Here is a 26,039-nt window from a genome sequence, read left to right on the forward strand (position 1 = left end):
AATTGCAGCACGCCAGGCCTCCCTGTCCATCACCATCTCCTGGAGTTCACTCAAACTCAGGTCCATCGAGTCGGTGATGCCCTCCAGCCATCTCATCCTCTGTCGTCCCCTTCTTCTCCTGCCCCCAATCCCTCCCAGCATCAAAGTATTTCCCAATGAGTCAACTCTTCGCATGAGAAGGCCAAAGTATTGGAGTTTCAGCTTTAGCATCATTCCTTCCAAAGAAATCCCAGGGCTGATCTCCTTCAGAATAGACTGGTTGAATCTCCTTGCAGTCCAAGGGACTCTCAAGAGGCTTCTCCAACACCACAGTTCAAAAGCATCAATTCATTGGTGCTCAGCTTTCTTCACAGTCCAACTCTCACATCCATACATGACCAATGGAAAAACCATAGCCTTGACTAGACAGACCTTTGTTGGCAAAGTAATGTTTCTGCTTTTGAACATGCTATCTAGGTTGGTCATAACTTTCCTTCCAAGGAGTAAGCATCTTTTAATTTCATGGCTGCAATCACCATCTGCAGTGAATTTGGAGCCCCCCAAAAAAGAGTCTGACACTGTTTCCACTGTTTCCCCATCTATTTCCCATGAAATGATGGGACCGGATGCCATGATCTTAGTTTTCTGAATGTTGAGCTTTAAGCCATGAATGCCAATAATTCAAATCCACCTCTGGATTAAAGTTAATTCAAATCCACCTCTGGATTAAAGTTAGCATCAGATAACCCACACCCATGATTCCCAGAACTGATTGCTTCAAATACAATCTGCAGAAACAACTAGGCCTTCTGTTTCTAGAAAGTGAAAGTGAAAATGAAAGTGGCTCAGTCGAGTCTGACTCTTTGCGACCCCGTGGACAATACAGTCCATGGAATTCTCTAGGCCAGAATACTGGAGTGGGTGGCCTTTCCCTTCTCCAGGAGATCTTCCTAACCCAGGGATCGAATCCAGGTCTCCCACGTTGCAGGCAGAGTCTTCACCAGCTAAGCCACAAGGGAAGCCCTGTTTCTAGCAGGAACATATTATCTCTTTGCTTATCGTGGAAAACAAAAAAATTATTTCAAATATTTTTGGAAAACTAGATGGTTTTCTGTATTTACCAGGACACATCTCAAAGGGCAATCGTTATGACTTCCTTTTTAAATATGCAGTGGGACCTGTCATCAAAATGTTCTCAGCTTTTCCCAGACAATGGTTTACAGCAGCCCTGGCCAGCATTTCACGTGCCCTGAACAAACAGGCACAGTGTGCTGGGTGGGGACACTCCCTTGCATCTCCTGGATCATTTCAGGCTCTCTCAGACAAGTTTTTGTGAAGTTCAATGCAGCCTTTAAAAAGGGGGAAATGGTTTCTTCACAAAACTTTTATGTAGTGACTAGAAAAGAAAAACTCAATGCCACATGGATTCCCTGACCCTCCTTGAAGTTCTCTGTTCTCACAAAGGATTTGTAGGCAGGCAGGCAGGTTCCTCCAGAATAATGCCCATGTTGCCCGCCACATAGCAGAGCCGCACACGTTTACACGTGGCAGGAGAGTGAGGCTTTGTGCCATTTTTAAAACTCTTCAGAGAAAGGGGATTCTACAACCTCCTCCAACTGCTGTATGAGAAAATGATTCTGTGCACAGACGATTCCTGCTTCAGCAAGATTTGCCCAGGTTGCTCTGCCTCACTACTCCCTCTGCCCTCAGGCCAGCCCAGGACAAGACAAAAGGAAAATACAAGGCCCCTTGTTAGAAACATTAAGAATTTCAAGATGGTGACTTTAATGTAGAGCCTTAAAACACTAGCAGTGCCCTGTGTGGTCAACCTCAGAGAAAGCTATGCAGGGGTGTGGCAATCACAAGCCTGGTTTAGCCCATCTCTGTCACATCACCTTTTTTTTTTTCTTTTTCAAATTTCTTTATGTGTATTTCTTTGTTTACTTACTTACCATTTGTCTTTCCCATTAGAAATTAAAGACCATAGATCTTATCTGTCTTACCCAGCAGTGTATCTCCATCATCTAAGCTGGGCACATATTTAGGTATTCGATTTTCAGGAAGAGGGGCACAGAAGGAAAATGAGAGGGGGAGCGAGAGAAAGGAGATAGAGAAGGGAGGGGCCACCAACCGTAGGTCATCCTTGCTCCTCCCCTAGCAGCTCATCCATGTCTTCGTGCTTTATTTCCCCTTGTACTCCTTGGGCCCCAGCTCTATGCTGACAGGCAGGAATCAAAAGAGAACCTGGAAGGAGGTAAGAGAATATAACTAAGGGATTGAGCACTTGCTACAAGACCCCACCCCTCTGTGCCTATCCTTTACTACATAGACTGTCCTTTGTTTCAGCTAGAATCTTCCGGTTGAGCAAAGCAGGGGCCCACTGCATCTCCTGTGAGACCTGGGCTGGGCCACACTTGCAGCAGCAGTTCCCCGACCTCCCTTTTCACCCTCCCTGTACTTTCACTTTGGCTGTGCTCAGCATCACAGATTACCCACAAAAGCGCAATACCAGGCAGCTGGTAAACATTCAAGAAGTGGTCATTGCTATCATTACTGTCATCATCACGGATTTTTGCTTAGAACTCATATTAATAACAAGGTTATTTCCTATCACTTCCTAATTTAACTTGCTCAGCTATATAGAGAATATCAGTTGAACCTGAACTAGAAACCTAATGGATGGATTTGTAAGTCAATACATGCTTGTTGATCAGTCTATTAAGTGAAGATGATTTAGAAGACAACCCCTGGGCATCTGCCAACTACCAGGCATATTTTAAGATATTGGCAAAACCCTTTTCTTTCTTATGGCTGACTAATACTCCATTTTATATATATACATATACATATATATACACCACATTTCTTTTTCCATTCATCCACTGATGGACATTTAGATTGTTTGCACAAACACTTTTCAGTTTACAAAATGCTTTCAAATATGTTATCACAACTGATCTTCACAAAGGCTGGCATCGCCTCCATTTCCATTTTACAAGTGAGAATATAGAGTCAGGCAGTTAAGTGGGTTTCTCTAAAGTTAAAGCCAAGATTTTATACATATATATATATAATCTTCATGTTGGTACTCCACTTTCTCTTATAGTGGTAACAAGAAAAATAGTCTCGAGAAGCCTGCAGGGTGAGGGCAGCTTGGGAAAAAAAGGCAAGGAAAAAGAAAGAAAGAAAAAAAAAATTCTACATGGAAAAAAATAGGAGTTTCAGGAAGAGGAGAGAGGAGAGTGCATAGCTGAGCAATATGAGTAAGTAGGTAAGAGGTTCTTTAGAAATGGGAATCTCTGGGATTAAAATTGTTAAAGATTTTTGCATTTCTTTGATGTAAACCTCTAAATTCCTAAACCTTTACAAGGGCTCAGAAGAAAGCTCACAGAGGAGAGTGAGGTGACCCAGACACTGACGAGTTCAGCAGATGTTGGAGCCAGGCCACAGTGACAAGGGAAACAAGTCACACCCCAGAGTGCCCAGAGAGCTCCTTGGAGGCAGAGGCACCGCCTGGTCTCAGGATGGCATTCGCTCTAACTTCATTTGAATTTCAGGGGACAAGGAATTACAAAACAATCTGGTACTTCGAGGAAAGACAGGGTCTCAAACCCGTGTCTCATTGTTAACTTGGGGGAGGTTTTCAGTTAGGAGTTTTATTGACTGGAGATGGGGATGAGAAGATAATTTGAACAGAATATATCCTGGCTACACTTCCAAGGAATCTTGAAAGCCCTTGGACTTCTTTGCAAGGAAAGATCAGGCAGATGGCTCTCATGACCAAGTAACTCTGGACACTATTAAGTGTACAACTTCCCAGGAACCCCTGTGGCCAAATCTGTTTACAAATGCACATAAACTCAGAGCTGAAAGGTCTAGAGCATTAATTTTCAAATTTCTGTTGGCAATAAATCCTTTTCCTCAGACAAACTTTTACACAGACAGCACAAGGCAATGAGGCTGGAAACCAATACCACCCCCCCATGCCCCCACAACCAAAACCTGGGAAACACATTTTAAAAATCCCAGACATTTAGAGGGAAAATCAATCTTTCCAGAAGAAGTTTATATTATGTTAATTTTCTGTTACAACAGATAAGAAAAATTTTCTAAAATATTATTTTGACTACTCTAAATGGGAAAACATCAGATAAGGTTGGGATTGAGTAGGAAAGAAGCATGAGAGAACATTCTGGGTATTCCTTCTTTTTATATTTTGTTGGGAGGCTGAGTTACATTTGTCAAATGCAACAAATGTGTATTTCAGATTTGTGTATTTCATTGATGTAAATGTTATACCCAATGGTAAAAAAATGTAAACAAATGCTGAACTCTAATGGTATGCATGTTGAAGCATTTAAGTGGAAATGTACAGATGACTGCAAATTATTTTGCAATAAATCAAAAACAAAACAAGATGGCTTGACGGATGGATAGAGGCATAGTTAGGTGGACAGGAATGTGCCTGAATGGTAAACTGTGAAATGTGAACAGTAGAATCAAGATGGTTGTGCAGACAGTTTTAACTGTGCTATATGCTTGAAATTTTTCCTAACAAAATGTCAGAGTGAAACAGTGCTTATCTTTTAGAGAAACATATTAAACACTTATGGATAAAGTTATATAATGTCTGATTTGCTTCAAAACAATGTGGAGGAACAAGGGTGAGAGAGCATAGAGGAAATAAGATAGGCCAAGAGATCCTAATTGTTGAAACTGGTAGTGGGGGGCAACAGAGGATGAGATGGTTGGATGGCATCACCAACTCAAGGGTCATGAGTTTGAGCAAACTCCAGGAAATAGTGGAGGACAGGGAAGCCTGGCGTGCTACAGTCCATGGAGTCGCAAAGAGTCGGACATGACTTAGCAACTGAACAATAGTAGGTACATGGAGTGGTCTTAGTTCAAGCTGCTGCAACAAAATGCCACAGACAAGGTAGCTTAAGGGCTTCCCTGGTGGCTCAGATGGTGAAGATCCGCCTGCAGTGCAGGAGACCCGGGGTCAATCCCTGGGCCGGGAAGATACCCTGGGAAAGGGAATGGCAACCCTCTCCAGTCTTCTTGCTAGGAGACCTGCAGGGACAGTGTAGCCTGGTGGGCTACAGTCCATGGCTTCGCAGCTAGTCGGACGTGACTGAGAGCAACTAACACACACACAGGGGCTTAAACAACAAACCTTTACTCTCCAACAGTTCTGAAGGCTGGGAAGTCCAAAACTGAGGGGCTGACAGATTCAGTGTCTGGGGAGAGCCATCTCCCTCCCTGGTTTGTATACTCTGTCTTCTCAAAGAGGAAGCAAATTCTCTCCTGTCTCTTTCTATAAGGGCACTAATCCCCTTGTGAGGCTCCACCCTTGTGACCTAGTCACCTCCCAAAGGCCCCACCTCCAAATGCCATCACTGGGAATTACACTTTCAGCTTATGAATTTAGGAGACACAAACAACAATTAGTCCACAGCAGGAGTTCATTTTACTATTCTATCTACTTTTGTGTATATGTATACAATTTCCATAATTAAAAGTTTTTAGAAGTGAAAAAATAATATTGCATTATGTAGGTATCCTACTTAAAGCTTTCTCCTAATTTCTATTTTGTAAATATGATAAAATATTGCATTAAAAAGCTTTTAATAAAGCAACAAATATTTTACTCCTGATGTACACTAGAATAACAGGTCTCCATTTAAAAAATCAAGGTAGCAACTGGGCTCACTCATCAAATTCATGTAACTAAAATTGTGCCTGAACCAAGAAGTATTGGTTTCCATTCTGAAGGGATGTCTCATGAAGCATCAATAAGGAATTCCAAGTAATGAAATTATACCTGACTCTGGTTGCTCACATCGGTGTGTGTCCCTGGAAAGAGATAAGAAGCTGCTACTTTGGATGTGGCTGCTGTGCGGGCTTATGGGGTACATCACCCGGCCATCCAGCCCAGGAAAGATCCCCAGGTCCAGGGAGTCCCAGGGACTTGCCCGCACAGGAACTCAGTCTTCCTGCCTCCACAGTCACTGCTCTTGTTTCCACATTTCCTGTCTAGCAAAATGCTAGAACTTTCAAACCAAAAAGAAAAGGAAAAAAAAAAATCACACTTTTGCAATTTATCAAACTGGAGTTTCTCCTGTATGTTCCCTTTGCAACAAAGCTCAATTCAAAGCAACACCCGCCTCGTTCTGATGTTTGGCCAAACCACCTCCAGCTTCACAATGGGGCCAGAAACACGGCAAAGCCTGGCTAGGTCCAAGCTCTTCCATCCTTCCTGATCTTAAAAGCTCTCTCTCCCCCAACCTCAGACCTTCTTGTGGTATTTCAAAACATCTTCTTATGAACCTGGACAAAACCTGAACAATCAAGGCCTTGGGAAACTGGAACATTGTTTCCTGAACCATTTTAAACCTGAAAAATAATTGTGTGCCTGTATGTTTTGAGTTCTGGACAAAAGCCCAAACTGATGTTCTTTTGTACCTGAGCTGGTTTGTGCAAGGGACCCCTTTCTTCCTTGGGTGAAATTAATGTCAGTTGTGGTACTGAGTGTTTTAGGCTTTGGGGATGATTACAGAGCACTCCCCTGAGGACAAGAGATGCATCTAGGTGATGGAGCCTAGAGAAGAAAGCAAGCATGCGGAGGGAGTGATGGGCCAGCAGAAACTGGTGGGTTCAGTGGGCACAGCCACTCAGCCTCCCTGAAACTTGGTCAGCACACCAGTAACAGAGCCAGGGGATGTGCCCAAAAGCTAGACAGCCATGTAGGAGCTGTCACAGAGGGCTGAAGTAGGTCAGGCCTGGGAGGTGAGCTGATACCACTTGGTGGCTAAGAGGAAAGACTCTGGAGCCAGCCTACGTTGGGCTTGGACCTCGGTTCCTCCACTTCCAGCTGGGTGACCTTGAGGAAGTAACCCAGCTTCTCCATGTCTCAGTTCCCTCACCTCTAAAGAAGGTGATCTAGCACCTTCCACCAGCCAGGTTCTATCCTGAGATCTTCCCAACAACCATCTATATATTCAATAACTATCTGTCTATATATACCCTCCCCACTTTGAGGGCCAAGTCAATGTCTAAAGATCACACAAATGCTCTGTAGGGGAGCCCGGCTACAAGTCAGGTCATTAGACTCCAGAGCCTGCTGCTTTAACCATCAAGCTGTCTTATTTCCACTTTGGGGTCATTTTACAACAATGATTATTCATGATATCCCCTGTCCCCGATGCCCCCCCCCAATGTTATAAAGCAATGGCTGAAGGAGCAGGCCCTATCCACTTAAGACTAGAACAGGCAGGAAAACTGCTGCAAGGCTCAGTTAGACTCAAACCAAACTGGGAAGAGAGGAGAGGCCAGGGACCTGGGGGACAATGTCCAGCAGCTGCTCCGCGGGGCTCACTGAGAGACACCAACGGGGCCCCAAGTAAGAAGGCCTGAAGGAAGCCAAGATCCAGGTTAAGAAGAGCCTCTAGGACTTCCCTCATGGTCCAGTGGTTGAGATTCCACACTTCCAATGCAAGGATGCAGGAAATGCAGGTTCAATCCCTGGTTGGGGAACCAAGATCCCACACGCCATGCAGTGCAGCCAAAAAAATTAAAAATAAGTCAAATAAAATAAAAAGAAAGGCCTTCCACGAAATGTGGCTGTTGATCCTGGAAATGATACCAACCTAAGAGCATCTAAGAAGTTCAGCTCAGCATCCAACCCGCAGAAGGCTGGACAGAACAGTCACTGCAGACAATACCCAGAGGATTATCACAATGACACCCAGAAGGAAGGTGCAGAGAAGGGGACAGGAAGAAGCCCAGACCATTCACAACTCGGGATAAAACCCAGAACAATGCATGACTGCTACTTCACAACCTACATTTCTATCCAAATATGTGTTACTTGTATCAGCTCCCCAGAGAGACTAACAGTAAAAAAGCCCTTAAAAATGAAAGATATTGTGCTTGTATTTCAGTGAGAGCAAGGAAAGAGGGCTGACGGAGAAGATGCAGCTTTCTCTGAAGACAGGTCTGGGGAGCAAGAATTCAGAAATGAGAGGCAAGTGGACCAAATCCCAGGGGCTCATCATATAAAAGAATGAAATATGTGGCGGCCACTGAGGCCGCGGAGATGGACGTGGGGTGGCTAGGAGGAGGGCTTGTGTTCTCGGGCTCATGGTCTAACCCCTAGGTGACAACTACAAGGCCCTGAAGGGTCTGCAGATAAAGCTTAGAGTCAGAGAGGAAACAGTCACAGAGCACTTCCAGCTGACCACAAGCACCCAGGAGCCCAGGCAGGGTCTACATTTTGCTTCCCCCACCAAGTCACCTTGTTTTTAACACAGTGTCACCCTCTGATAAGCCTCCATCCTCTCTCCACCTCTATCCTGTGAAGGAGACGTGAAAGAAAGAAGAACCTCTGGGTCTCCTCAAGACTAAGAGGAGGTCAGGACTGGGGCCTGGTGAAAATGAGGGGATGGTAAAAATGAGACGCCGACCCTGGAAGGGCTATGTATGAAGGGAGCCTGCAGAGAGCGGGTCACGCTGACCACCTCCGGGCAGGGCAAGAACCTCCCCTCTGGCATCCAGCGCCCCTGCCAGCAAATTCTTCTTCAACGCATGGAGAACATGTACCTGATCAGCAAGCAACCCACCACCTTCTGATCCTTCATCAGGAGGACTTGGTGCTCAAGGCTTTGTGCAGACACATCAGCCTACGTCACATGGACAACCTCCCTGGTGACATCCCAGGGGACCTGTAGGCTGAGAAAAAGCTAGGAAGATTGGATGTCCCCACTGGGGTGGATGGAGCAACCCGGTTCCAGATCTTGAAGGTTATGGTTAGAGCCCCACCCAGCTCTCTTGCAGTCCTCAGCGGATGCAGGCCTGAACAGTCATGACTGTCAGAGTGGAGGGAGTGACCACACAAATCCTCTTGCTGTATCAGTCGCCTCTCCCAGCCTGGCAGCAGTGCTCATTGTGAAGTCTCTGCTCCCACCAGATGAGGAAGATCCCAAACAACAGAAAGAAAAAAAGAGAAAAGAAACGTGTTTTGCTACACCTAAACCAGGCATAGAAGTCAGCTATTAGTCTTCCACTTATTTAGCCAAGATCAAAAACAATGTGTTACAGGGAGTTCCCTGGCAGTTCAGTAGTTAGGACTCAGCTCTTTCATTGCTGTGGGATCAATCTCTAGTCTGGGGAACTAGATCCTGTAAGCTATGTGGTGTGGTCAAGAAAAAAAAGAAAAGCAATGCTTTACAAAGAATGACAATTATGCCAAAGCTACACATTCCAATTATTGAAATGAGGTATAAAGAAAAGGGCGACATGAAGTAAAACATAAAATATGGTATGACTTGTTTAGCACATAAAGTGATTGTCTTTATGTAAGAAATACCAGTCCTAAAACTGTTTAAGTCACTTCACATTTCCAAAATGCTCTAGTGCAACAGAAACATTTAGAAAACATTGCCCGCTACTCTATTAACAGTGATGTGCTTGAGACCAATACCCTAGTGAAATATTGACAGCATCAGAAGAACTGCAGATTCCAATGAGAGTTGAATAAGCCTTCCCTGAATCAACCAAAGGTCTAGCTATAAAACTTAGCATGAGAGCTATGAGACTCAAGTACAGACAAAGCAAAACAACAAATCAACCAACATTGACTGCTGACTCTGGACCAAGGAAAAGCATCACCTGGGCAGTAAATGCCTTCTTAGAGAAAAAGGAAAACAGTTCTGTGCTGACTCTAACCAGAAAATTTCTTCAATGGCATATGTATTTTTGCATAAGTTTCCATATTAATAGCGTGGTTCAAATAGAAAAACAACAACAACAACAACTTTGTGTGTCCTACAGAAAATAACTTTTGAAGTTGACTCTATTTCTATCCCCAGTCACCAACAAAGGTCATCACCATTAATCTGCCTGGGAAAAGAAGCATACTGTTTTATATGTAAGAACATAAGATATCAAGCTAAGCTGAAAACAAACTGGACTCCATTTTAACAGAAGGCGATCTAGCACAAAATTCAAGGATCTGGACTTTGGAGTCAGAAAACCCTGCCTAGATCCTAGTTCCCTCTTAGATGTCAGACTTTAGACTTGTTCCTCTTCCTCCTTAGATACCCCTCCTGAAATGGGGTCTACCTAGTAATATCACTATGAGAAATAAGAGAGATTCTTGGAGCTAATGCTTAGGGATCCTCAAGAGATAATCAGCTTGAACACATGTATTTATCTCATTCCCCTTCTAAAAGAAATGAAATAAATAAAAACTCATGAGGACAAGGAGTATGAGCAAGGAGACAGTAATGTATCCAAAAAATGTCAACAAAATTCAGGAGATAGAAAATGGATGGAGGAATTTTACCTGACTCAGCAGAGTTTCTTCAGAGAGGAATGACCGACAAAGAGGAGCAAACTGAGTTGCTCCCATAAAGCCCCAGGAAGACATGGAGGCTGAGCCCCAGGGGCCTGGGTGAGACATGGGGGGGACATGGAACTGAGTGGAAGGCTGCGGCACAGTGGGGTAGACCCCCAGACTCCCCGCTGACCCCACGCAGCAATCACCTACCAGATCAAAGCTGTATACTCCCTGGAAAAAGGAAGGCAGAGAGGCATGAAGGAGGGTGGAGCAAGCTCTAGAACCAGAAACGGGAATTCCATGAATTTCTGCCTGCTGAACGGTGAGACCCCTGGCTTATGCCCCTGTCCTGCTTCCAGACACTGGTGGCCAGGCATATATTTCCACCATCCTCCATCCAACCCCAATCCACCAAAAGACTGAAGGACACCTTTTTAGAGAGAGTGAACAGCTTCAAACAGTAACCCTACATTTGGGGATCCCCCAACAAAAAAACCCAGCTAAGCCACTCAGCCACCCTGCAGTGACAAAAAGGGGAAAAACCGTTGTCAAGCCTGTGCATTTCCTCAGAGGCCTCACCTTCAACTATAAATGGAAAACCAGGGATCACCAGAGACCCTCCAGGGACGTGCAGCCTCCAGCAGAAACAGGAACAGAGCAAACCAAGGGAGATGAATGGATAAAGAAGACGCGGTACATAGATAGAACGGAATACTGCTGCTGCTGCTAAGGCGCTTCAGTCGTGTCCGACTCTGTGTGACCCCATAGACGGCAGCCCACCAGGCTCCCCCGTCCCTGGGATTCTCCAGGCAAGAACACTGGAGTGGGTTGCCATTTCCTTCTCCAATGCATGAAAGTGAAAACTGAAAGTGAAGTCGCTCAGTCGTGTCCGACTCTTCGAGATCCCATGGACTGCAGCCTACCGGGCTCCACCATCCATGGGATTTTCCAGGCAAGAGTACTGGAGTGGGGTGCCATTGAATGGAATACTACCCAGGCTCAAAAAAAAGAATGAAACAATGCCATTTATAGCAACACAGATGGACCTAGAGATTATCATATCAAGTGAGGTAAGTCATAAAGAGAAACACAAATACCATATGAACATATACACCATTCTTTTCTCTCCTGGAGGGGTTAAAGAGCCAAAGACAGTGAGATTCCAATTCGAGGTGCTGCTTAAAATATAAACTATAGTTTATATTTCTATTAATCTGGGCACTGGTAGTATAGAATATAAGTATTAATATCATTTACCATTAAGACAACTGGAAATGTTGGGGGCAAATATAAAATGTGAAAATTTGTTCTCTAATCCTACATTTGGGAGACCCCCAAGAAAAAGCCAGCTAGCCACTCAATCACCCTAAGTGAGGAAAAAACAGTTGTCAAGCCTGAGCATTTACTCAGAGGCTAAATTCCTTAAAATTTCTAAATTTAAGATAAACCTGATTTTAGAAGACTTGCATATAATCTATAGGCAGGTCTTTAACTGAGCAAGAATTCAGTTCAGAGCCTTCCAGTCTTGGAGTTTCCCAGAGGGATGGACTCAATGGGAAAGCCTTTCTTTAGCCTAGAGAAGTAAATACTTTTCGATACTTTTTCTCTCACACCAGCCACAGGCATAAACAAACAAAAAGCAACCCAATTCATGTGAGGTTTCTTCAGTAGTTTAAAAAGCTCCTCTACCAAATCTTTTTTGGAGCTGATGTTCACATGTAATAATCAATCATAGAATCTTTGCACTTGGAAGTCATCAAGTTCAAACTCATCGTTTTGCAGAGACCATCATGGCCATCGGGTCTTCAGCCTCAGGCCTGTCACTAATTGGTAGGAGCTTGCTCTCCTCGGAGCCACAGCCCGCCCAGTCTGGGTGTTTGCTGGGATCTGAGCGAGACGTGACGGCACCCACTGGGGGCCAAACCAGTGTCTGCCCTCAAGCAACTGTCATGTGAAAGACAGAAAATAAACTCGTAAAGAAGTCAGATGATATCCATTTCTGAGAAGCACTCTAAGGGGTACATAAGCTAATGCAGCAGAAAATATTAATAACTGGGACTGGAGATGAGAGGAAGAAATCTCTCAGAGGAAGTGAGAACTGAGGGGAGACCTGAGTGACAAGGCAGTCAGCCCTGGAACCATCAGGGAAAGAACTGTGAACACCTGTCACGGAAACCAGCTCAGCATCTTCGAGGCCAGAGGAAACTGGAGCCAACAGGAAAGGGCAGGAGAGAAGGCCCTCTAAGACGGCAGCTTGGGCCATGGATGGCTGCGGCAGTGGACGTAGCGAGAAAGACCCACTCTGGAGTGGAGCCAACAGGAACGACCACAGGATTAGATGTGGAGACCAGAGAGAGTGAAGAAGCAAAGATGACCCCTTGATTTGTGGAGGGCAGTGCCGCTTACCAAGGTGGGCCATGTCTGGGGGAAAGAACTAGCAGGTGTGTGTAGGTGGGTTACATGTGAGGTATCTATTTAGCCATCAAGTAATGGCTGGATTCATTTCTACAGTCCCCTCCGTGCCCCTCGCCTTCCCTCCCCACACTCATCCTCTCTGGAAATCTTTCAGTTCCTCCAACATGCAAAATCCTTTCTTGCCTCTGAGGCCTCTCACATGCAGTTCCCTCTGGAAGAGCTGTGCGTGACCTCTCTCCGTCATCCTTCAGGGCTCAGCTGAAGTGTCCTCCTTTCAGTAAGGCCTCTCAAACTATCCCATCTCAACTGGAACCCCTTCCCTTACGGTCTGTTTTTGTGCTCTGTTTCCTTCAAGAGGCTTGTAACTTGTAATCATCCATCAGTCTGCCTTAATCATCTGTCTTTCTTACAGATATAAGGTGTTCTAGACCCAGCACCTAGCATAACGCAAAGCACATCATTAGTGCTCAATGAAGACGTGTTTAAATGAATAGAAAGAAGAACAAAAGATAGGTTTAGGGTTTACACAGTTGCACAAGGGCCTTCTGGGAAGGGGCCATGCAGGCATAAAAGTGAGCCTATGAGTGTGGTGGGGAGAAAGGCAGGAAGCTGGCCTGGCTTCTGAGGCTGCTCGCACTGCCCTGTCCAGCCCAGCCCTACTCCCAGACGATTCAGCTTCCAGACCTCAACCTGATCTCCTCTATAGACAGCACATGCTACTCAGCTGCAAGAGTCTTAGAGATAAAGAAGGAGTGAGGGGACTTCCCTGGTAGTCCAGTGGTAAAGAATCCACCTGCCAATGAAGGGGACATAGGTTCAACCCCTGGTCCAGGAAGATCCCACATGCCATGGAGGAACTAAGCCTGGCAGCCACGACTACTGAGCCTGTGTGCCTAGGGCCCGTGCCCTGCAACAAGAGAAGCCCCCGCAGTGAGAAGCCCATGTCCTACAGCTAGAGAGTAGCCCCGCTCTGTGCAACTAGAGAAAGGCTGCATACAGCCACAGAAACCCAGCAGAGCCAAAAATAAATAAATAATATTTTTAAAAAAGAAGAAGAAGGAATGAGGCTTAGTTTCCTGGGCACACTTACTTCCTAGGACGCAGCTCCCTTCACCAAACCTTGGCTTGAGCTCAAGGTTAGGAACAGGACTGGAGATACAATAAACAACATCACAGAGACAACATTCCCTGTCCGTGTGAGGCACTGTAAATTCATATTCAAAATATCTTGATAACAGAATGTAATCGCCTGGTCTTAAAATAGACTTTACTTTGGAGAACAGTTTCAGATTTACAGAAAAATAAAAGAGTTATAGAGTTATATACCCTATAATAGGTTTTCCCTATTATTAACATCTTACACTAACATGGTACACTCATAACAATTTATGAACCAGTACTGATACGTCATTTTTAACTAAAGTCCATATTTTATCCTGAGCGCCTTAGTTTTAACCAAACGTCCTTTTTCTGTTGCAGGTTCCATCCAGGACCCCACATGTGCAACCCCACAGACGGCAGCCCACCGTTACATTTAATGTGGGGTCTCCTTAGGCTCCTCTTGGCTTTGATGGTTTTTCAGACTTTCTTTGTTTTTGAGGACTTCTACAGTTTCAAGGAGTTCTGGGAAGTTATTTTGTAGAATGCTCTTCTATCGGGATTATGTGGGTTTGGCAGAAAGACCACGATTCCAAGAGTGTATACAAACCACGTGACTTACACTGTTGATGTTGACCTTGATCATCTGGCAGAGGGGGTATGTCAGATTTTCCACTATGAAGTTACTCTCTCTGACCCCCTTCCCACACTGTGCTCTTTGGAAAGCAGTCACTGCACACAGCCCAGAGTTAAGGAGGGAGGAGCTAAAGCCACATCCTTGAGGTTGAGGAATCTACATAGATTATTTGGAATTATTTTGCATAGGACATTTGTGTCTTTCCCTCCATTTGTTTATCTACCCAATCCTTTATTGATATCAGTATGGACTGTTGGATACTAATTTTATACTTTAGATTATAATCCAACACTACTTTATTTTGCCACTCAAACACTTTCAGTGTTTGTCATGGAAGCTCTTTCAGTGGGCTCCAGGCCCTCTCTGACACACCCCCAGTCAATGTGGGGCTTGGTTCTGTTTCGATTTAAGCACTATTTTCCTCTCTGGCACTACAAGAAGCAACTTGTTTCTCAAATCCTCAGCAGACCATGATTTAAGGTGGCCCCAGAAGTAGGTAATTAAAAGGATGTCCCTGACTTTTATCCATGAGAAAAGATATTTGTAGACAGTGAGGCTCCCTGGAGCTCACTTTTATGAGGCTTTTGCTTTGCACCTCAACCAGAGGTCATTTGTCAAACGCCAAAGGACACAAGAAGCCATGGGACATGCACGCATGCATGCATGCTAAGTTGCTTCAGTCGTGTCCGACTCTGTGCGACCCCATAGACGGCAGCCCACCAGGCTCCCCTGTCCACAGGATTCTCTAGGCAAGAATACTGGAGTGGGTTGCCATTTGGAACATGAGAGGAACCAATAACAGAGTCGAACAGACGGGAATTAGCTGTGGCCTCCACGCTAGCTGAGTTACCTTAGAGATATCTCTGAGCCCTGGAATCCTCATCTATTCCTTGTAAGACTTTGTGAAGGTGAGGGGTAATACACTTGAACACTGAAGCACAGTGTCGGGCCCAAAATTATTGCTTAAAAAATGGTTAGCCTCGTAGGAGAAAGTCCAAGAAAGCAGGTACATTCTGCAGGGATCCCAAGGTTGGAAGGAAGAACAATCAGCTTGCTCCAGCCTCTCCAACCAGCCAGGGCTCCATCAGTTCAAAACCAAACAAATGACTCATGAATTCTAATCCATTCTTCTACTCTCAGCTTCCCTCTTTCATGCTGGGAGGCCAAATTACAGTATTTTATTATTTTGCCTCTTTACTCTGTATTTTATTTATCCCTTGTTGTGCTGCCTAGTTTGGGGCATCTTTTCAAAAGCCCTCCTTGTTCCTACCTGCTATTTGTATTCTTGGTTAAAACCACCAATCGCTATAATGTACCTCTCCCAACCCTTGGGGAGATTCCCATGTTGTATTCTTGCTGCACTGCTAGCTTCATTAGTCTGGAACTGAATGCTGAAATTCCACTTACTGCTTTGATTTATATGTTCTCTCGGTGTGTTTGTCATTTTCCAAAATCAGAGCTTCTGCTCCTGGGTAAGTGCTGCTCACGGTGGCCCTCACTAACCAACCACCAACTGAATAATACAACAGCTGTTGATAGAATAAAGGCAGGCTATATCAAGCTTCTAAATCGACCTGGAATCAGGGACGGCAACGGTGCTGCAGGCAGCCGTCTTCTGCATACAGAGCGCAGGCTGGCGTCTGGCTTTCCTTCTCTAAGCTTCAAGGGGTCAAGCTGCCTGTCTTGTTTACTGCTGTGTCCCCACAGTGTAGCACAGCACTTGACTCATATTAGTTGTCAATGAATACTGAATGAATGAATTTTTTTTTTTTTTTAAAAAGGAGGCACTCCAGGGCTTTCCTGGTGGCTCTGTGGTCAAAGATCTGTCTGCTATGCAAGAGACATGAGTTCAATCCCCGATCCAGGAAGATCCCACATGCCTTGGGACAACAAAGGCTGTGCGCCACAACTACCGAGCCTGGGTTCTAGAGCCCGGGAGGTGCAACCACGGGGCCCGTGCGCCGCAACTCCTTAAGCCCGAGTGCCCTAGAGCTGGTGCTCCACAGCAAGAGAAGCCCTGCAGTGAGAAGCCTGCACGCACAACTGGAGAGCAGTCCCCGCTTGCCGCAACTACAGAAAAGCCTGCGCAGCAAAGAGACCCGGCACAGCAAATAATAATGATCGTAAATTTTAAAACACTTTTTAAAAAGTAGCCACTTCCAGCTTTTCTTTCTTTTCCTAGTAGATGTAAAAAAAAGTGCTGTTTCCTTACCCCAAAAGTTGGCTCCATTTTATGTGGCCTACCAAATTCATTGTCTTCTAAATTGTAATTTGACTTACAGACTGGGAGGCAGTGCTTCCAGCCAGGGTCCTGGAAAAGAGAGAACTTAGATGAATTTGAATAAGAATGTTTTTCTGAATGCCTCTGTCCCTTCAAAATCCGTACACGTGCATGCTTAGGCGCTTCAGTCACGATCAACTCTGTGATCCCACGCACTGTCGCCCTGCAGGCTCCTCTGTCCTTAACATTCTCCAGGCAAGAATACTGGCGTGAGCTGCTAGGCCCTCCCCCAGGGGATCTTCCTGACCCAGGGGCTGAATTCGAGTTTCCCGTCTCTTGCATTGGCAGGCAGGTTCTTTACCACTAGCACCACCTGGATACTGAAACCCAATCCCCCACAGGATGATATTTGGAGATGGCGCCTTTGAGAGGTGATTAGGTCAGAAGGTGGATGGAGCTCTCAGGAATAAGAAACCAGAGGGCTTATTCTCCTGTGCTATTTTTATGTAAGGGACTTGAGCATCTGCACATTTTCAGGTTAAAGGAGGCTCCTGGAACCAGTCCCCTGTGCTTACCAAAGGATGCTCACAGCGGCCTTTGTAAAAAGGACCCCAGCGAGCTCCCTCAGACCACAGCGAGGAGACAATGGCTCTGATCCAGGAAGCTGGCTCTCACCAGACACTGGGCTTTGCCAGCACCTCCCCTCAAGGTTCCTCCACAAGACAGGCATGATCTTTGAAGACACTTCTCGTCCTGTCATCGTCTCTCTTAAAATCTCATGCTGTATGACTGTCTCACTTTTCATGTGTTCATATCTTATCTTCTCAACTACTTTGAAAATTCCCTGGCAGTGGAGGTTGTCTCATTTCTTTATAGTTCTCCCTGCCTCGGCACTAGTTCTGGCTCATGGAAAGTTTTTTCTTGAGTCTGCCTTCAAGGCACTAGCTCTAATCACTTCATCCCTTCATGCAAAAGTCAGAGAAAAGAGGATGAGAAATTCAGAGAAAAGGAAAGTGAGATGATGGGGCAAGGCAAAGAGCAGGAGATAAAAAAACAGAGGATTGAGCCAAGACAAGTCCTGCCAGGAGGTTAAGTTTCACTGAAATAGAAAGTGGGTTAAATCCAGTACTGCTAAGTGAGAAAGGATGAAGCATTGCAAACCACTTACTAACCCCTGCACTGACTTCCCTGTGTGAGTTTCACCACTGAATCGTAGGACTCTTTATGCAAGCTCCAACAACCTGTCTTGTGCTTGAGCTATGCTGAATCTAATATTACTCCATAATAGACACTCAACACTCTGGAAATCATAGAACCACTGATTATCCAAACTGGAAAAGCTATAAGAGACCAGACAATGTTACGATACTAAAGTCCAGTATCCCCTTTCTGAATATGCATGACCCTCTGGAAATATGAAATATCTCGTATAAGCTCATGTAACTTGTCCCAGGAGAAGATTATAAATTTCACCATTATCTTCAAGGGGCCAGGTGCCAAAAGCTTACTTACTCCTCAGGGCTAAGTCCTCAATGTTACAGACCAAAAAAAGTTAGCGAGCAGACCCGAAACAGAGCCAGGCAGTGAAAGCAGCAGAAACCCAACCCAATTCTCCTGACTTCCAGCTGCCACCTTCCCTTCGGCACTTACACTCCTCCTCCTTTTGTTATAAAGAGATTTTCTTTGTGACACCATTTGCTCTAACAGGATTTGACCTGCGGTGTTCTGATGCTTTGCTCTGTTACATTTTAAGCGTCTTCCATTTGCCTGCTTTCCCTCACCCTAATGATGCCCACAGAGATGTAATTTTCTCACTTCTCTTTTTCTATTATCACCTTATCTGGCCTTTGCCCACTTTCTTTTCTGCTACACGTGGCCTGTCTCTGGGTGCCCTTTTGTCCTCCCATCCTGATTTTATGAGAAGTATTTATTTCCATGTTTTCTGTATTTGCCTGGATGTATTCTCACAGAGCTGATGGTAAAACTCTTCTGTCTCAGCAGGAAACGATTGCTCACAGCAATTACGCCCGCTGTCTTCCTTTTCATTTTCCTTCAGCTCTTGATGAAATTGTGTTTCCAGAAACCCTATGAATTCTTTCTCAGACTCTTACATAACTCAGTGTATTCAGCTATTTCTTTTCCATATTTTTTGTTTGGTTGGTTGGTTGGTTGGGCATTTGACTCATTTTCTCTTCAAGTAATTTGGTGGTGATTTTACCTTCGGTCTCTTTCACATCGTGGAGGATTTTCTGCATCCAAATGAATGGCTCAAGACTCAGTCAGATTTAGTTATTTGTATCGTTAACTGCAAAAATGAGTCTGTGAACCTGCCAGTTGTCTGTCAGACTGTTTTGCAATTTGTTGTTTGGTGGGGGGGCTTTTGTTTGTTCACTCTTTTAGTGGGAAGGGGCTTCCCTGGTGGCTCAGATGGTAAAGAATCCATCTGCAAAGCGGGAGACCTGAGTTTGATCCCTGGGTTGGGAAGATCCCCTGGAGAAGGAAACAGCTACCCACTCCAATATTTTTCCCTGGAGAATTCCATGGACAGAGAAGCCTGGCAGGCTACAGTCCGTGGGGTCACAAAGAGCTGGACACGACTGAGTGACTTTCACTTTCACTTTCATTTTAGGGGATCAGTCAGTTCAATCACTCAGTCGTGTCCAACTCTTTGCGACCCCATGAACCACAGCACGCCAGGCCTCCCTATCCATCACCAACTCCCGGAGTCCACCCAAACCTATGTTCATCGAGTCAGTGATGCCATCCAGTCATCTCATCCTCTGATTTTAGGAGGAAAGGATGTTTATTTGGGTCCAGTTTAGAGGCTAAAGTTTAAAATGTGTTCTTTTGCCCCAAGTTATATCCTTTATGGGCTTCCCTGGTGGCTCAGTGGTAAAGAATCCACCTGCAATGAAAGAGATGCTGGTTCTATCCCTGGATTGGGAAGATCCCCTGAAGGAGGGCATGGCAACCCACTCCAGTATGCTTGCCTGGAGAATCCTTGTGGACAGGGGAGCCTGGTGGGCTACAGTTCATAGGGCTATAAAGAGTTGAACACAACTAAAGCAGCCTAGCACACACACATCCATATCCTTAAAGAGTTTGCCCCTTGGGCCAAACTCAACGTGTGTGTGTGTGTGGTGGCGGGGGCGGGGGGGGGGTGCGGTTCCCGGTAATGAGTTCAGAAAATATTTCACTAGGGCTGGAATATGAGTTTCAATATCTTCTCTATAAATAAACCAACACTTGAGGAAAAATTCTCAGTCCCACTCCCCCTACCCAACCCCAGCCCCACCCCCTTGTCCCAGCCTACTCTCAAGGTTAAGACTCCAACCTTAGAGAGGAGTGCAAGCAAAATTAGGGCAGAAACTAGGCCCTGAAAGACCACATGGGGGTTCAGAAGAAGCCAGCTGAGTCATGGAAAGGGACTGGAGATGAGGAGGCAGCCTGGGGTGTGGAGAAGATAGTCCACAGGCAACTCGGACACTTGAGTGTCCTCTCTTTGGGCCAAGGAGTTGACGGATGTTAATGTGCCTTAAGAACAAATGAGACTATTTGATTGTGTCTGTTGGGACAGGCAGAGAGAAAATCTATCCTAAACCCCACTGACTAAGCAAAGGAGTGATGGAGAGATAATACTGACTCTTCACTCCATTTCTTGGCTAGTTCAGGAGACAGGGCAGGACAGATCGTACAGGAATTCACATGGATCCCTCAGAAAGGAGCTGGGGGGCGCAGAGGCAGTAAGACAGGGCCCGACGTCCTTAGGGCTTTTACTGTGGCAACCACTTGCAGCCCACTCATTCTCCTCTGTGTTCACGGTACCTTGGTGAACCCTGAACCCTGCCAGGGGTGCCATCAAAGTTCGATCAGTGTGTAAACTGTACTTTTGCTGTAATTGAGAACACATACTAGCAATGTCTGTCAGGTGAAATCTTGAGCTGAATGGGTCAGAGTAGGCAGCCTGGGGTCTGGTACAAGTTCCTGTCAGTAGAAGGAAATAGGTATAGGGTAAACGTCAAGCCAGCCTGGAAGAGATCCCATGTTCAATGCAAAACTAGGCCTTTCCCCCTATAAATTTAAAAGACTGTGTAGACCAGCCAGCTAACAAGTCTATGCAAACAGCGTTTGGTGCTAAAAGAGTAGGCAAATAATGTGATGACTGTTTAAAATTTTTTTCATTTTTTTTTTTTACCTTCACGAGTACTACCAGAAAATTCAAGTATTCAAAAGGTTGCCATGAATTGAAAGAATCAGTGGAAGAGATGATAGGATTTCAGAAACCTAAAAACTAAATATATATATATATATATACATTCTCTTCTTCTCTCTGAAGATACTCAAAATGTTACCAATAGAACTTTGAGAAATGGTATAGTGAAGCAGTCAGAAAATGAAGACTTTGACCTAAGTCTGCCTTTCACGTGATGTAGGTCCCTGGGGAAGTCACCAACCTTCTTAGATTCTCATCTACCTTATCCATACAATGAAAAGGTCAACACTGATTAGTGAAAGCAGCCTCTCTCAGAAAGGGCTAATTCAAGGGACTTCCCTGGGGGTCCAGTGGTTAAGAATCTGAGCTTCCTCTACAGAGGGAACTGACTCCATCCCTGATCCAGGGACTAAGATCCTGCATGCTGCACAGCACATCCAAAAATAAACAAATAAATATATAAAAATAAATTTAAAGTCAGTCTTTGCTGAAATTAAAAGCAGCAAAAAAAAAAGAGCTAATTTCAAGAAAAACAAATACATCAATGAGCCAAATGTGTTCTTTTATTCACTCAAAATACAAATTAACAATACTTTGCTGATTTCCCATGGCAAAAAGTGAATATTATACCAATTACTTTTGAATAGAAGAATATTAATGATAATATAATCATTGTGTTTATTAATATGTTAACATCTAAACATATTTGAGAAAAGACAATGAGGACACAATTTCCTAAACTTTCCATCTTTAAAGCTATGTCAGTTACATCTGAGCACTCACAAAATGCCCTCATGCCATGGCATCATTTCTCCTCCAAGACACACTGGGAGAAAAGCATATTCATCACTTTCATTTTACACATGGGAAAGCTAACTGTCTAAGGACAGTAAATTGGAAGCAGAGTGGAAGCTAGAATTGGTTCTTTATGTCCAATGCACAACACAAATATGGAGGGTTTTATATCATATAACAAAATGTGTCAACATTTAGAAGATGTGCACGGCTCATTGAACCAATATTTCCCAAACAACAGTGAATAACAACATAAAATCATGGAGGGGCAAGAGATCCATTCAAAGTGCAAGATAGATCAATGAATTTCAATGAATATGAAAAGTTCATGGATCTGTTTTCAGATTTCACATTGTAACTAACCTTTAAGGAACCACCCTTTGCTGAGTTTTGCTGTGCTGTGCTTAGTCACTCAATCGTGTCTGACTCTTTGGGGCCTCGCAGACTGTAGCCCACCAGACTCCTCTGTCCATGGGATTTCCCAGGCAAGAATACTGGAGCAGGTTGCCATTTCCTTCTCTAGGGGATCTTCCCAACCCAGGGATCGAACTTGTGTCTCCTGTGTCTCCGGCATTGGCAGGTGGATTCTTTACCACCACGCCACCTGGGAAGCCCTTGTTGAGTTTCAGAGTAGTAACAAACGTGAATGTCCATGGCTGTCCTAAAAGGCTGTGACAATGCTGTTGCCTTTTCCAACCACATATCCGTGTGAAGCTGGATTTTTTTCATATACTTTACCCACAACCAAAACAACACATTCAAACAGATTAGATGCAGAAGCAGTATGAGAATTTAGTTATCTTTAAATAAACCAGAATTTAAAGAGATTTACAAAAATATAAAGCAATGCCACTTTTTTCCACTAATTTTTGTTTCAGAAAATAGAACTTAAACAATTTTTAAATGTTGTGTTACATGTAATGTTTATTGCTATTTTTTAATGAATTAATAATCTTTTCTCAGTTTTAGTTTCTAACATGGTAAATATGGCTAAATATAACCCATTTAAGCATTAATCTCTGAGGTTCTCAATAATTCTTAAGACTGTCAAAGAATCCTGAGATTAACCCTGAGATTAAGAATGTCAAAGAATCCAAAAAGTATGATAAAAGATTCACTTCACTAGGAAGATAGGACAAATCTAAACTTACATGCACTTTTAAAGAACTGCCCCCAAATACAGAAAGCATAGAACTTAGCAAGATCACTGTCCTAATGGAAGATCTCATTCCATCTCTCTCAATTATTGTTAAGTCACACAAGCAAAACTCACCCAGGCCGCTGTCATTCAGATCTTAGCAGAAAAGTGATGTCACACTCACATGAGGTGAAGAGAGAGTTTAAATATTCACAAAGTATGGCGAGTTTAAGGGACCCCAAGCAGGATGGATGGAGAACAGCCAGGGCTAGCAACAAGGCTGCTTATCCCGCCTAGGCCTAAAGCACTTGGTCACCAACACGACTGCCTGACAATCTCAGTGGAATTCTTCAGAGGATTGCAGGATTGCAGTCTTTGCCAAAATGGCCCAGAAGGAGAGAGCTGGATGAGTTACTACTCTGACCTTTCCCTCCATCTCTTTCTGATCTCCTACCTACAACCCCATTTGCTGAGCCAAGGGAGCCAGGGGTAGGGAGTCCTTGGTATAGTTCATACAGGTCAGCCTCCTGTAGCACAAAGTAGGGTGAGAAAGCTTAGAAAGGACATCTGGAGGGGAAAAGAGAGAAGAGCCAGGGCAGACAGAGCTGATCTGAGCAACATCCTTTTCATTTCATTTTCTTAGTTGCAGTGTGTGGGATCCAGTTCCCCAACCAGGGACTGAACCTGGGCCCCCTGCTTTGGGGACACAGAGTCCTGGCCACTGAACCACCAGGGAAGTTCCTGAACAACGTCATTTTCAGGTTTAGTTCATCAGGTGCAAAGAGAACCCTGGATCTGACAATTTAAGAATATGTATTTTTCCCAAGTACACACATGGGACATTAATAAAAACTGACCTCAATTTTAGGCCAAACAAATCCCAGCAAATTTCAAGAAATCTATGTCAAATAGAACCTACCCTCTGACCACAAAACAAGACAGAAGAATCAGAAGTCAAATGCAAAAAGATGGTGGGGTGAGGTGGCGTGGGGGTGAGGACTACATATTTGAAACTTTTAGGATCAAACTTCTAATAATTCAAGATAAAAGTCATGGAAATTTAGACATACTCAGAAATTAATAATAATGAAAGTACTACACATCAAACCCTGTGGATGTAGCAAAAATAGTACATAGAGAGAAATGTATATCTTTAAATGCTTACGGTTAGATAATTTAAAAACCAAAAATTAATGAGTTGAGCATCCAATTTAAAAGAGGAGAAAAAAAACAAGAAGTTGTTAAAAATGTAACTGCAGGGGCAGTCCTAAGATGGTGGAGGAATAGGATGGGAAGACCACTTTCTCCCTCACAAATTCCTCAAAAGATCATTTCAACGTGGAGCAAACTCCACAAAACAACCTCTGAATGCAGGCAGAGGACATCAGGCAACCAGAAAAGCAGATCATTGTCTTCAAAAACAGGTAGGAAAAAATATAAAAGACGAGAAAAGAGACAAAGGAGGTGGGGAGGGAGCTCCATCCCAGGAAGGGAATTCTAAGAAGAGAGGTTTCCAAACACCAGGAAACACTTGCTACCGAGTCTGTGGCGAGCCTTGGAAGCACAGAGGGCAACATAACAGGAAGGAAAAATAAATAAATAAATAATTAAAACCAACAGATTACAAGCCCAACATAACTCCCCCAGCGGAAAAGCCGCGCAGACGCCTGCAACCGCCGCTAGCAAGTGGGGGCAGGGCAGGGAAGCGCGGGAGGCGCGGGCTGCCGTGCTTTGTAAGAATCACGCAGGAACGCCCCACGCATAACCAGAGCAATCGAACTTGGGCTAGCAAACCAGACTGGGGGATAGCTACCACGCGAAAAGCTCCAACATAAAACGCCGCCAGGACCGCGCACAGAACAAAAGACGGAACGGAAATAGCCGGCTGCAGACCATCCCCCGCCGGGGATAGGCAGCCAGAGCCGTAAGGGCTGGAAAGGGGCAATCGCAGCCCCGGAGCGACTTTACCTAACAAACTGCAGGCAGGCTTCTTTGCTAAGACTTCTGGGGGTGCTGGACAGTCACCATCCGCCTCACAAGGAGCGCCAGCAGTACACCCAGAAAACTGAGCAGCAGAGACAGAAAAGGCGGCAAGTCGCAGTGACCGCGCTCACCAAACTCCTGAACTACTCGGACCTGGGAAGGGCACAAAATGCAGTCCCAACCGAATCTGTGCCTCTGAGGGCTACCTGAGCGCCAAACCTGAGTGGCTTAGACCGGGGAGGTGCACGCAGCCTAGGGCCGGCCTCAGACGGTTCCCGGCTGAGCACGGTAGAGCTGGAGCGGTTTGTGCGCCGTGAGAAGGGACAGGTCCAGCAGGGCTGAGACACTGTGTGCCCACAACAGTGCTGTTTGCAGCATCCCCCCCTCCCCACAGCGCGACTGAATTAGTGAGCCTAAAAAAAAAAAAAAATGTCCACCACAGCCCCCCTGTGTCAGGACGGAATTCAGACACTGAAGAGACCAGCAAACAGAAGAAGTTAAACAGAGGGAACCGCCTTGGAAGTGACCCCACACGGCCCACATCAGAGAAGGGCCAGATATATCTTTACTATTTTTACAATCATTCCTTATTTATTTATTTTCTTTTTTTCTTTTCTAACATTTTTTTTAGTTGTTAAGTCTTCTATTTCTCCTCTAATTTTTATTTCTATAACCTACTATTACTTTTCAAAAAAAAAAAAAGACTACTTTTTTAAGGCAAACACCATATATAGTCTTTGTGTGGTTGTTGGTTTTTTTTTTTTTTTAATAATTCTTGTGGTTTTTTGTTGTTTTTTTTTCCTATTTTTTTCTTCTTTCTTTCTTTTCTTCTTTTTTCCTTCTGCTTCCTCTCTTTAATATTGTATTTTTTAAAATCCAACCTCTACTCTAGATTTTTAATCTTTGCTTTTTGGTTTTTGTTGTCAATTTTGTACATTTCAAAACCCAATTTTACCTGACAGTGAGATTATTGGCTTAACCAGTCTCTCCTCCTTTGGACTCTCCTTTTTCTCCACCAGGTGGTCTCTGTCTTTCCCTCCCCCCCACCCCATCCCTTCTATATCCAACTCTGTGATTCTCTGTGTGTTCTAGACGGTGGAGAACACCTAAGGAACTGATTACTGGCGGGATTTGTCTCTCTCCTTTTCATTCCTCTCTCTTACCCTCCTGGCCACCTCTGTCTACTTCCTCCCTCTCCTCTTCCCTGTATAACTCTGTGAA

Source organism: Oryx dammah, unplaced genomic scaffold, assembly GCF_014754425.2.
Source record: "Oryx dammah isolate SB20612 unplaced genomic scaffold, SCBI_Odam_1.1 HiC_scaffold_27, whole genome shotgun sequence".
NCBI classification, from domain to species: Eukaryota; Metazoa; Chordata; class Mammalia; order Artiodactyla; family Bovidae; genus Oryx; species Oryx dammah.